We start from the raw sequence: 12,740 nt of genomic DNA, 5'->3' as shown, positions 1-12,740 counted from the left end.
TAAATAGTCAGGTTATTCCAAAGGTCAGGATTACAATATTAGGCCATGAGTGTACCACAGCTTCAGATGAGATCTCCAGCTGCCTGACCCATAGGTACCTCAACTCTAGCATGTAAGGATGAGCTCATCTTCTTGCCTCTGTAACTGTCATAACTATAAGATGTTCTCTGTAAGCCTCAAGGTAATCACAAAATTAGCAGACACCAAAGTTAAAGAAAAAGGGATCCCAGCATACCACTACAAAAATCAAATCACAAAGGTAGACAGCCAGAGAGAAGGAAAAGAATAGAGGAGCTACAAAACAATCAGAAAACAAGGAACAAAATGGCCATAGGAAGGCTTTACCACTGTAAATAATTACTTTAAATGTAAATGGATTAATTCTCTGATCAGAAGACATAGACTGGCTGCATGCACTAAAAAAACCCACAAGATACAACTAATGTGGCTTCAGTGAGAAGGAGCTCCCGCACCCCCACGGTGCCAAAGCAGCAACCAGCTTTCACAGCAAAGCCTGCTTTGTGGCCGATGACTTGGAACATAATCATAATGGGAGCAAGAGGTAAACAGAATGACTCCACAGAAACCCTTCCTGCCATGAGCCTTTTTCAGACAACAAAACACTCCTCCAAGCCCCCAGGAGTCTTCAGAGGCTGTGATTTTATTTGTCTTCCATCTTTTCAAGTGTCAGAAGAATCGCTCCTTGTCCCCGACTTCACAGAGGGTGTCCTACGTGGGCTTGTGCTCTGAATCCGCACTTCCCTGGAGCAGCTCTTCCACTGTGGCTTTGAAACATGGTGTTTAGGACCCTCCTCTTAGAGACTGACAGCACCCACCCATACATTAAGGCCCAGGGAAGTTCTCCAGAACAGAAACCTGTCTAGCTATAATTAACCTGGAGTCTCTAAGACATATATGACCATGGGACACTTTCCGATGTAGCATCCATTAATATCCCCTGGGATGGAATACATGCTCGGTCAAAATCAACCCAGAAAATAAAATCTGCTCTCTTCCTATTGAATGAACAAGAACCAGACCGAGTATGTTTGGGGCAGGGGGCGGGGGGGGGAGGAGTATATTTGGGTGGGATTAGGAAGGAAATAGGGAAAAGAGAAAGGAAGTGAAATCTGATGTGGATGGTGTCCCACTGCAGGCTTGGGATCTTCCTCTGCACACTTAGTTGCCACAGTCTACCATTTGGCTCTGCGGGACCACAGAGGACCGGATAAAGGAGGTTCTCCTGCATCGGACTCAAGCTGGTGTCGCTTCACAAGGGGGCAACTCAGCAAATCCATGACTCAGGATCACCTTTACACTTGCTGTCAAATCAAAATATCTTTATATTAACCTGGGAATTCCCGAATCACCTCTCATGTTCATTGAAATTAGATGAATTTTAAAAGACAAACTCTGGGAGCTCAGTCCTGACATTTTCACAAACTGATAATCCAAGATTCTTCCTAACACTTTATGAAACGATTAACCTAGGGAGAAAAAAAAAAACACACAACCTCTAAATAGACTGAAGGTTAGATCAAGCTTTGTGTGAAATATGACTTGTATGGCCATCCCTCACTTAGGAGCAAAGCACGGAGTATTTCCCTGGGCCATCAGAGGAGCTGGTTTTCCTGCCCTGAGGCGGGAGCTGAACAGAAGCTCTAGAGCTTCAAGGAGCCGAAGGCCTGTTTAAACCCCACAGTTAAAGCACGAGGGAATCTTTCTCTATGGTCTTAGCTTACAGACTTAGGGGTCTGGAATGAAACCTTCTCTTCAAGGAGGAAAACATTCCTGTATGGAGTATTTAAGCCTAAGTGATTTCAGGCAGCCTTAAATGCTCTGCTTTAGGAAACACAACCAACCTCATGTGATGGGTCCCACCAGGAGGTACCACAGCAGGGCCAATTCCTGTTCCCCCCTCCCCGCCTGCTCCCCCAGACCGCAGACCAGAGCTCACACCCCGCAGGAGTTGAGTAAATGTTTATGGAATGAGCAAACAAATGAATGCTCCAAAATATGCCACTATTTTCCCACAGACGGCCCCCCTATTTCTTGTAATGAAAGATAATGGGGTCCCCTCTTTATGCTTTCCTTAAGTAAGCCTCACGTAAGCAGGGCGGACCTTGGAGGACTGAAAACAGGGCATACCTTGGAGGGCAAGTCAGGTCCCATCTTGGTTTGACCTCGGCTCTATCTGTAACCTTGGGAGGTCCATTTAAATCCTTAGGCCTCGGTTTCCCCATCTGCAGAAAGTGAACAACAGTAACACTACCTCTCTGGGCAGGTGGGAGGATGGTATGTATTGTACATGGGAAGTATGCGGAAAATTCTCAATGCAAGTCAGTTCCTATCAATAAGGGTCACGTTTCTGAGCGAGCGAGCTGCTTTCCCACATGACCTCAGGAATCAGGCTTTTTACAAAAGGCAGTTAGACCCTTCCTCCAAGGAATCACACAATTTCCTGAAGAGAAATAACACGCTCAGAATAATTACTATGTTTCTAAATATACCCAGACACTGTCTTAAGTGAGTTATAAATATTATTTTTAATCTTCAAAACAACCCTAAGAGAGAAGTCTCACTATTATCCTCAGTGTACAGATGAGGAAAGCCAAGAACAGAGAAATTAAATAATTTCCCCAAGGTCAGACAGCTAATAAGTTACCAAGACTCAAACCCACACAGTCTGGCCCCAGTCTGCTCTTAATTACTGCCTACTTGACCTTTTCAGTGATTTCTGCTATTTACTTCAACTGATCTGATTAAGTAACTGCACACATAGAAGACGTTTTGATTTTGTTTTTATTACTCAGGAGGGGAAGAAAAGAAGCATATTATTTTCAGGCATCAGCCAGAGCATTAGAAAACACTCCATCTGTTTGTGCCTCAATCCAGTCAGGAAATAACAAAAACAAATTCAAAAGAGGGGGGAAACACTTAAAATGTTTGATTGCCAAGAATTCTATGGCTTAAGAAAGCCTCCAGCTAAAAATAATCTTTGTATCTAATCTTCAATTACAAAGGAATAAATTAATTCCCTCCAGACTGCAGCAAAACTTAAAAGTGTCCCCACTTGTCCCATTATTTTTCAATCTGTTCAAAGGAAAACAACCAAAGACCTACAAGAAAATAATTTCAAGGGTCTTACTGTTGTGAACCCAACTGCATTATAAGATCAATGTTTCTTCCATGTACATATTTCAGAAAACCATCCTCTTCCATAGCCATGCTAACTCAGAACAGGGGAGAGGGTCCCTAGGTCCCTGAAGTCCAGTCAGGCATCAGGCAGAATTGGACGGAATGAGACTTCTGGAGCAGACATGCAAGGCCATGCATTGGTCATTCTTGGAATTCACACACAGACATCCTAAGGGTGGATCCATCCAGGAGAACAACATGGGGGAGCCAAGGGGCCAGGGATGTGAGGATCATACAGTGCAAGAAGAACAGGTTGAGAGGAATGGCAGGCAGGACTCAAGGATCCTTAGTCCAAGTCCCAAATGCAATGTGCAGAGTGTCTTCTATAAAAACCAGATGGGAACAGGCGGCCAGGACAGCTTCACTCATTCCTTAGAAATTATATTTGTTACTATGCATTACGTTCCGGGTGCAGAGCGAGAAGATGGTTCAACCACCAAGCCAGTGGCAGAGATAAAGATAGAAAGTCAATAAGGATTCAGAAATCCTAAAGCTAATTGAAAAGTCAATCATTTAGACAAACCAGTTTTCCCAAAAGACCAGAGTACAAGGCAAAACGGGCAGTCACCAGGGAGCAAGGTGGAGAGACTTGTTCGTGTTTGGCTGTTACTTGTCATGTTCTACGGTCGTTGGCCTGACTTGTTCTTCCCGCTAGACTTTCCCTCCAGACGGAGGCGCGTCTTGAGCTGACACAGAGCCTACACATGGTAGACACACGATCAGCTCTGGATGATGGATGGGGCTGTGGACAGACGGAGAAATACGTCTGCAAACCAAGGAGTGAAAGAAACTGGCCAAGCGAGTAAGACAGGAAGCCAACTCCTGCATGTCAGGGGCAGGGTGGAGCCCACAACCCATTTGCTGCTGGGCACAAGGGCAGGTCTGGAGACCCAGGATTTTTCAGTGTTAACAAGGAAACAGTAAGTTGACAACGGGTTGCAATGAGGATGTTTCCAGAGCGTTTGACTCATGGTAAAAGCTGGTGGTGGTTATGGTGGTGACGGTCATCACGGCTACAGTGGTGCCAGTGGGGACTGCAGGCGTTGTGGTGGGGCTCGTGGCAGCAGTGGGGGTGGGGGAGGTGGTAACAGCTTCTGGAACTCTCCCATCAGCCGACAAGGCAGAGGCCAGCCCACAGGCTGGTGGAAAGTGTGCAGAAAAGGGAAGAAGTCGTGCTCACCCGGAAGCCGTATAGACCACACCCCCACGCCACCGCACCACTGTGATGGAGCAAAACAGCAAGGACAAAATATATTTATTTCAATACTGTTTGAATGTTTTTAACTGTATTTGCAGATCAGCTTTCTACCCCTTTCTCTCTAGTCTCCATCTCTAGAAATTTGGGGAGGAGGAGGGAATCTTGTTCCCAGCTGCAGAAGCAGAAAACCCACTCCGATCCCAGTGCCGATGAGGATGCAGAGAAGCTGGGTGTCCAATGTATAATGTGCAGCCACTCTGGAAAACAGCTGGACCATTGCTTATAAAACCAAATGTGCACTTACCATATAGCCCAACACTCACAGTCTTGGGCATTTATACACATACACACGCACACACGTACACAAAAGTTCATAGCAGTTTCATTCATAACAGCAAAACAATGAAATGCCTTTCGGTGGGTGAATGGTGAATCAAACCCTGGGTCACCCATGCAGTGAAACAGCACTCAGCAATAAAAAGGAGCAGACTTGTTTGCACAACCGCCTAGACAGATCTCAAGGGGTTAGTGGGAAAGTCAGTCTCCCTAGGTTACAAACGGCAGGATTCCACTTATACAACATGGTCAAAATGACAAAAGTGCAAAGACAAAGAACAGATTACCGGTTGCCAGGACACAGGGGTGGGCAGCGTGCGTGGGGGGTGCATTTAAGAGGATCCGCCAGGGAGGTCCTTTGTGTTGGCTTTGAATACTGATTTTGATGGAAGTTTCATGAATCTATGCACGGGATAAAAATGACAGAACTGCACACAAGGACAAACACAAATGAGGGGATGAAAATGTACTGAATTCCTAGAGTCGATGCAAGGTGGTCTGGACTCTCTGCCTCCCATTTACTAATGAATGCCACTCACCAGGAGTGCTGGGTTCTCCCTGTAATGCAGATAGACTGGGAAGAAAAAGAGAGAAAAACTAGGCTTAATTTCAAGTCCCAATGGAAATATTTTTTGAAGTGAAAAGGGTATGCATTTAATCGGATGCTAAGAGGCTATTACACACAGAGGGAAAAAGGTTTACCTTAAAGAGGCTACATAGAGATGACACCACAAAAGGCATTGAAACAGAAAAAACAGCGATTTCGTTGGGGAGCCATGTAAGTGCCTCTGTTGAGTTGACTCTTTGGCTTCGGTTCCAGATCAGAGCCAAAAGCATCCAACGCTTCTTGTTCTTAAGTGCAATCTCCCACAGCACCACCCCCTGATGGGCTGATCAGCACCAGCACCAGGCTCCCACCATGCTCAGCTCTGATCCTCACCCCAGACACAGGGAGAAAGGCAGGAAGGGCTAAATTCAGTAGCTCGCTGAGGAAATCCAATGACACCAAACGCAGGATGACAACCTGGGGGGTGGGGGGGCGGGGGCAGCCTGCACAGCCAGCACAAACCCCCCAGGAGGAAGCTATAAGGCCAAAGATCCAAAGGGGTCTTTGTCCCCAGCTACAATTTGGTGTCATGTAGCAGCCATTGTCCTTTTGAATTAAATATTAGTAAGAACAGCTTTGGCTCCTGTAGCTGGCAGGTACTTTTTTCCAGGACAGCAGCAATAATCCCAACGACCTTTGCATTTTCACTGTCTAATCTGTCCAATCTGTAGAAAATAAGCCACACACACACACACGAAAGAACGAAAACGAGCCACAAAAATATTGGGGACGTAGGGACTCACCTTCCATCTTTCCATTTCCCAAAATGAAGTGATCTGCTGTCCTCCCTCAAGTGTTGCCCACCCCACTCTCAAAGCAAAACTCGCACTGAAGTGAAACAGGCAGGGAAGGTTTTATTCAGGGCTATTGCAACGGGGAGAGAGGCCAGAACTCAGTCTGAGCTCCACTCAGCTGGAACAAAGGGCAGGGGGAGTTTCAGGAGTTGGAGGAGGGGGATGTCTCGTTTGTCCGATCCCCAACGGCCTTGACCCAAAAGGAAGGCAAACTTTTCGTCTTCAGGACAGGAGGTAGTTCTACAGGTGGAACAAAGCACCCACAGAAGTCAGGCTCAGCACTCCCCTGGAAACCAAAGATGGGGCGCCATCCCCCCAGATGGTTACACTTCAAAGAGGTGGCTCCAGGTCCCCGAGAAAGACAGGCCTGAATTGTCAAACTGGCAAGAGGCTTCGAAAAGATTTGCATCTCAAGTGGGCAGAGAAATAGTTCACAGTGTCTAAGTAAATGCTCTATGAAAAGGAAGGCGGGGCCAGCAACCAGGGAGGTGAGAGGGAAGCCTTCATCCCGAGGCGCCCACTCCCCATGAGCTGCAGGTGCCATGGGGCATCCCTCCCCTCTCTCATTTGTGCAGAAATGCGTGCTTCCCGCTGCAGGATGTGAGAGCATCCCCAGGGCAGAAAGCCAGGGCGCAGCTGACATTTCGGGGGGGGCCAGAACCCTGTGACCATGGCCATTGGCCCTGGCCGTGGCTGGACCCCGAGGCCTGGCCTGGGGGGAGGAGAGGTCGCCCACAGAGGGTGTCTGACTCAGCCGGGCTTGATAAACTTGGCAATCGTTCACACTGCACGGACACAGGAAATCCGGCGCTAAAGCTGAATGTGGCAAAGCAAACAGGAGGCTGGGGAAATGCGGGGAGCTGCAGGGACGGTGGGCGGCACAGGAGGGAGAGGTGCTGAGCCTTCTCCCTGAGCCCCGCGGGTACAAGACTGCCTATCGTCGCCCCACCATGCAGAGGGGGGACCCCGCGGGACAGGCCAGGGGCCCTCACGCTCTCGTCTGTCAAAGACATGTTGGGAAAATAGAAATTAGATTTGCCTAGAAGGTGGTATGGTGTGGGGAGAGAGAATGAACACACACACACACACACACCACATAAGGGAAGGTCTTTGCTCGTCAGCTAACACAAACTGGGCCAAGGACTAATATTTGGCCGAGGATGCTGTATTAAATATGAGAACACTATTAACACTATCCATATGAGAGGTCACAATGCTTTGCAAGTCAGATGAACAATGGCCTCTCGGTGTGCGATCGGAGAACAAGAAATTGCCACAACAAGCATTTTTTTCCCGTTAATTCTTCTACATGAAATAATTGATAACATGTCAAGCTCTCCCTTTAAAACATTCATCTTAAGCATGTGCTTCTTGGTAAGATATTCGAGGCCTGCAGCAAAGCAATTATTTATTTTAACATTTGCATTTAAACCAAATGGTATTAAAATTCATCACGGCTCCATCCCTGATCAGACAAAACCGGGGGCAACTCTGTCTCAGCCCGGGTTTCTGAAGCAATTGATCCTCCAAATAACAAGACACTCTGTGGCCAACACAAATTATAGCTGACTTTATTGTATTTGCCATTTAGATATGATTGTAACACCATTAACAAAAAAAATGTCCCGCAGTATGACATTCTGTCAACAGTGAAGTCAGCCTCAGGCAATAGTGGGCCAAGAAAATCCCCTTTGCTTTAAGGACACCGAGTCCATTTTGTTAGGTTACGGATTTGGGGGGCGGGGCAGGGGGGAGAGGGGGGTCCTAAATAAAGCAGCCATTCCTACAGGCCTGCTCACATACACAGTGTTGCAGAGGGCCTCAGCTGCAAGAGGTCTTCACTCCCTTCTAGCAAAGGGAAGAAAGTGTTTCTAGAGTCCACCTGAGCCCAGGAGCACTTTATGTTCAAGGGAACACTCCCTGGGTGAACTTTAATTAGTGGTGAAATATGATCCCGGCTAAGTCAAAGAGGATGACAATTCGTTCTTGCGGGACTCGAATCAATACCCCAGGATCTCCCGAAGAGCCAGTAATTCTCATACACTGTTTAATTGCTTCTGTTCCGTTTCAACCCCAGAACAGTCTTCGGGAGGAGGGGAGGACAACCACAGCTCCTGCAGAAAGCAAATGACGTGGCGGCCGGTGTGTCGCTTTGTCGGATGATGACCCGGCCCTGCAGCGCTCCCCCCACCCCCCACCCCGGGCCCCGCTTCCGTGGGAGACACTAGGGCCACGTGCTCGTGGCAGGACTTAGCCACCGCCTTCCAACCACACACTGGCTCCAGCAGCTTCTGTTTTTTTCTCCAGCACACTGGCATTGACCAGGGAGAACAAGATAAAGGTATTCCATTAAGACCGCTAAGGTTTTCCCCGGTAGGCCACAGTTATAACACCCAAAATGAGGATATCCACGCGGGCAGAACAAGCCCTGAGACCAGCCTCACATCCGTGCGATCCCAAGGCGCCGCCTGGTTGGGGCACCTGCCTCCTGGAAGGTCCCTTTGACCCAGTGCCACTTAAAACTCCTCGGCCCCAAAGGCAGCGGAATGGTCGTCAGACCATTGCTCAGTGTGGAAAGGAGGAATCCACCCAGCTCAGTGATGATGGGGGCCAAATGGGCTCCTTTCCCTCCCGCCCAAGCTGGAGAATCAAGCTCTCATTTCTCGGACCCTACTCACTCAGAATTTGTGTCCATTGACCTCGGTCTGGGCTGTAAAATACTAGCATTAATTTTTAAATTAAATATAAAACTTAGGGGGCACCTGGGTGGCTCAGTCGGTTAAGCATCCGACTCTTGATCTCAGCTCAGGTCTTGATCTCAGGGTTATGAGTTCAAGCCCTGAGTTGGGCTCCATGCTGGGTATGAAGCCTACTTAAAAAATAAATAAATAGGGGCGCCTGGGTGGCTCAGACAGTTAACTATCTGCCTTCGGCTCAGGCCATGATCTCGGGGTCCTGGGATCGAGCCCCACATTGGGCTCCCTGCTTCTCCCTCTCCCTCTGCTTCTCCCCATGCTTGTACTCTCTCTCTCTCTCTGTCAAATAAAAAATCTTAGAAAATAAAAATAAAAATAAATAAATAAAATCATAAATAATATGTATGTAACTTAGCTTTGCGTTTTCTGGAAGTTTTAAGGATCATATAAATAAATGTAAAAGAATTGTTTGCTAAGAAATAGCATGAAGAAGGGGCGCCTGAGTGGCTCAGTCGTTAAACGCCTTCCTTCAGCTCAGGTCATGATCCCAGGGTCCTGGGATCGAGCCCCGCATCGGGCTCCCTGCTCTGTGGGAAGCCTGCTTCTCCCTCTCCCACTCCCCCTGCTTGTGTTCCCTCTCTCGCTGTGTCTCTCTCTGTCAAATAAATAAATAAAATCTTTAAAAAAAAAAAAAAAAGAAATAGCATGAACAAGATTACAGTATGCACATTTAACCTAATTAAAGAGAACAATTATTTTTGAATACAGAGAAGGGCCAGTTAATATACAATAGGCCAAAGTCAAATACGAATCATCATTGATGATTCATTCATTTGTTAAAACAGAGCCTTGGAGTTTGCATGATGAACAGACGATATTTTGCGCGTCTCACTAGTGTTTTGTATGAACTTGAAGGTGGTACAATAACAGCTGTTTAAATGAATGCTGTAACTCAGACTGCAAGACGCCTTCTGGCCTTACCCTAATCAGTCGGAATAATAAGTCTCAGCCATATTTACATATGCATCTACCTAAAAGATGATGTTCCTCCGGGAACTTAGAACTTCGCTGGGATGTGCATGCACTTAGGAAAATTTGAGAAGAGTAGCAAAGCCTGTTAGTAGTTCAGGGACCCAAAGCTACTACAGAGCGGTATGTGTCTGTGCAGCAAATGATAGGTCAGAGGGTCCACTGTACAGGGAGAAACCTTTGCACAGCGAAGAGTTTGAGAAAAATGGGAGGGCTCTGATGTGAGGGAGAGGAGGTTGCACCAACAGGGGCAAAGACCGCAGGGTGTCTCTGGGGCTATGATGGAAGGTAGAAATTGGCTGGATCAGAGCGCTCACGCAACAGTACCTTCACCCCAGACAGTTTTTGCGGTGCCTTTTCACAAAAGACATGAACACAAGGAAAATCCTTAAAATCGGGTAAAATGACAAAACCGACTCAGTGAAAATGGAAGAGTAAAATAATTTTATGGCTTAGGAAATCTATTATTTTTTAAAGATTTTATTTATTTATTTGACAGATAGAGACACAGAGAGGGAACACAAGCAGGGGGAATGGGAGAGGGAGAAGCAGGCTTCCCGCGGAGCAGGGAGCCCGATGCGGGGCTCGATCCCAGGACCCTGGGATCCTGACCTGAGCCGAAGGCAGACGCTTAAGGACTGAGCCACCCAGGCGCCCCGGCCTAGGAAATCTATTAAAGAGAAATGCAAACCTTAGCTCTGAGTCTTCTGACAAGATAAAAATACTATAAATATAAAGAAATAAGGAGGGCATGGAGGCCCGAAGCCATGCTGAGATGCTCTGGCCTCTCTCCGTCCTCCCAGTGACTGTCGTCAGAAGACCAGCTGGCCCTGGGCTGGCCCTGACCGTCCCCATGCGGACAGCATCGCTGGCTCGTCCTTCCTTCCCCTGAGTCATCCAGGCTGGGGGCCCAGGGTGACCTGGTCTCAGTGCTGCTCAGGGTCCCGCTGACCCTTGGCTGTCCCAGCCACACAGCTGGGGAGTCACTCACATGATTCTGGCCGGACGCAGCAGCTGGGAGGGAGGCGGGAGGCCAGTCTTCGGCAGAAGAGACTCCCATCCACCGGCCCTCAATATCTCTCAGGATTTCCGGATCAGTGATGATTACATGAAAACCACCCTTTCAGGGGGCTGCGGGGGAGAAGGGTGTCGGTATGGTCCCCAGAATACCGACCCCCAGCATTTGAGTCACATACGTGTGTGTGAGCCCCTCACTCTGCCCAGTCGCCCTCCTTCCTCTGGGTTTTACTTGAATTTGGCAGGCCTGGTAACACCACGTGTGCCCAGACGGGTACCACCATCTCCCAAGTTCTATGTGCCCTGCGCCCAGGGTTGGATGCAGGTGTGAAGGTCCTGGCTCTTTCCCATAGACAGTCATGGAGCAGAGGGAGAGCCCCTGTATGGGGAAGGGGCTCACCCATCCCAGGCTGGAAACCCCCCCTTCAGGTGCTAGCACTGCAGGGGGCTAGCTGAGGACACATACCTGAGCCTGGGATGGAGACCACATAGTCACTACTTTGTTGATGCCAAAAAAAAAAAAAAAGTTATTTGTTACAGGGGTTGCTTGAGAATTGCTGCAATATAGAATTTGCTGCTGTTGGTCCTCAAAAACTCATAGAGGTAATTTATCAATCAAAATCATTTGCCCATGAGCATTGCTTTCATTTGTCATGGTGTGGGCAGCTTTTGAGTTTCTGAGATTTCTCCCACTTACACACATTTATGATTCTGTAACTCTGGTCCTGGGTGTGGAATGCTTTCCCTCCTGACCACCTCCGAATCTTCGGCTGAGCTTTGGGCAAAGGGGAGTGAAAACACACACACTCGGGCTTAACCAGACACTAGCTCCTGGTGACACTAAGCACTTCCTGAGAAACAGATGCCAACACATTGTCTGGACCTGGCATCCCGTGGACGAGTTGCTGTGATTGATCGCAGCCTCGCGTGGTGCCAACTAGGAGCCCCCAGCCATTGACCGAGGGCAGACGGCCAGACGACAGGAGGACGCGGTTCACTACGCCCAGAATGCCGGCTCCTGGGAACAGGTGAAGAGTCAACATAAGCCGCACACAAACGGTGACTGTTGACAGGGAGGCACAGCCCACGGGCACAGGGGACCAGTCTCCTCACGGATCAGGGAGCTGAGACCCAGAGGGTGAAACCCCTGGTCGGTGACACCCGGTGGAGCCAGGCGCTGGGTGTGTTCCCAGGCTGCTTTGTGTTTCCAGTTGTCAGCGTCGGTGAACGTAGGCTCTGACCTCAGGCCACTGGAGAAAGGCAGGTACCCACCCAGGGATGCCAGCAGGGACTCTGTTCCCCTGAAACCTTGGAGCATAAAGGACCCTCTGGTAAACCTTCAGCTGCCCTGCGTCTCAGTGTGTGTCAGAAACAAGTCTCCCCATGGGCCCCAAAGCACTAGAACCAGAATCGCTAATCCCGCATTGAGAAGACATCTCAGACGCCAGAAAACCACCATGAAACTTGGAGGTCCACGTGGGGTTTCCTAGGGTAATTTAAGAGCCAGCTACTTGAGGAAGGGGAAGTGGACAGCTCTCTGCCTTGCAAGGCTTCTCTAGATAGCGCTGCCCTTTTATTCAGCTACTGTCTAAGAGGCGGGGCAAGGCCAAGGGCACAGTAAGAGGAAGACCACCTGCTCCCAAATCACCCAATGGCAAGCATCAGTGCACGTATGAGGGGCTCAGAAACTTATACTTGTTTCTTCCACGGGGCTAGTGAGTAGTCAGGGTTCTCCAGAAAAAAAGAACCAATAGAAGAGAGAGAGACAGGGACAGGGAGAGAGACAGAGACAGAGAGGGAGAGACACACAGAGAGAGGGAGAGAGACAGAGACAGAGGGAGAGGGACAGAGACAGAGAGAGGGAG

The sequence above is a fragment of the Mirounga leonina genome, unplaced genomic scaffold (assembly GCF_011800145.1).
Source record: "Mirounga leonina isolate KUSES-001 unplaced genomic scaffold, KU_Mleo_1.0 Mir_321, whole genome shotgun sequence".
Lineage (NCBI taxonomy): Eukaryota > Metazoa > Chordata > Mammalia > Carnivora > Phocidae > Mirounga > Mirounga leonina.
Note: the sequence above shows the minus strand (reverse complement) of the source record.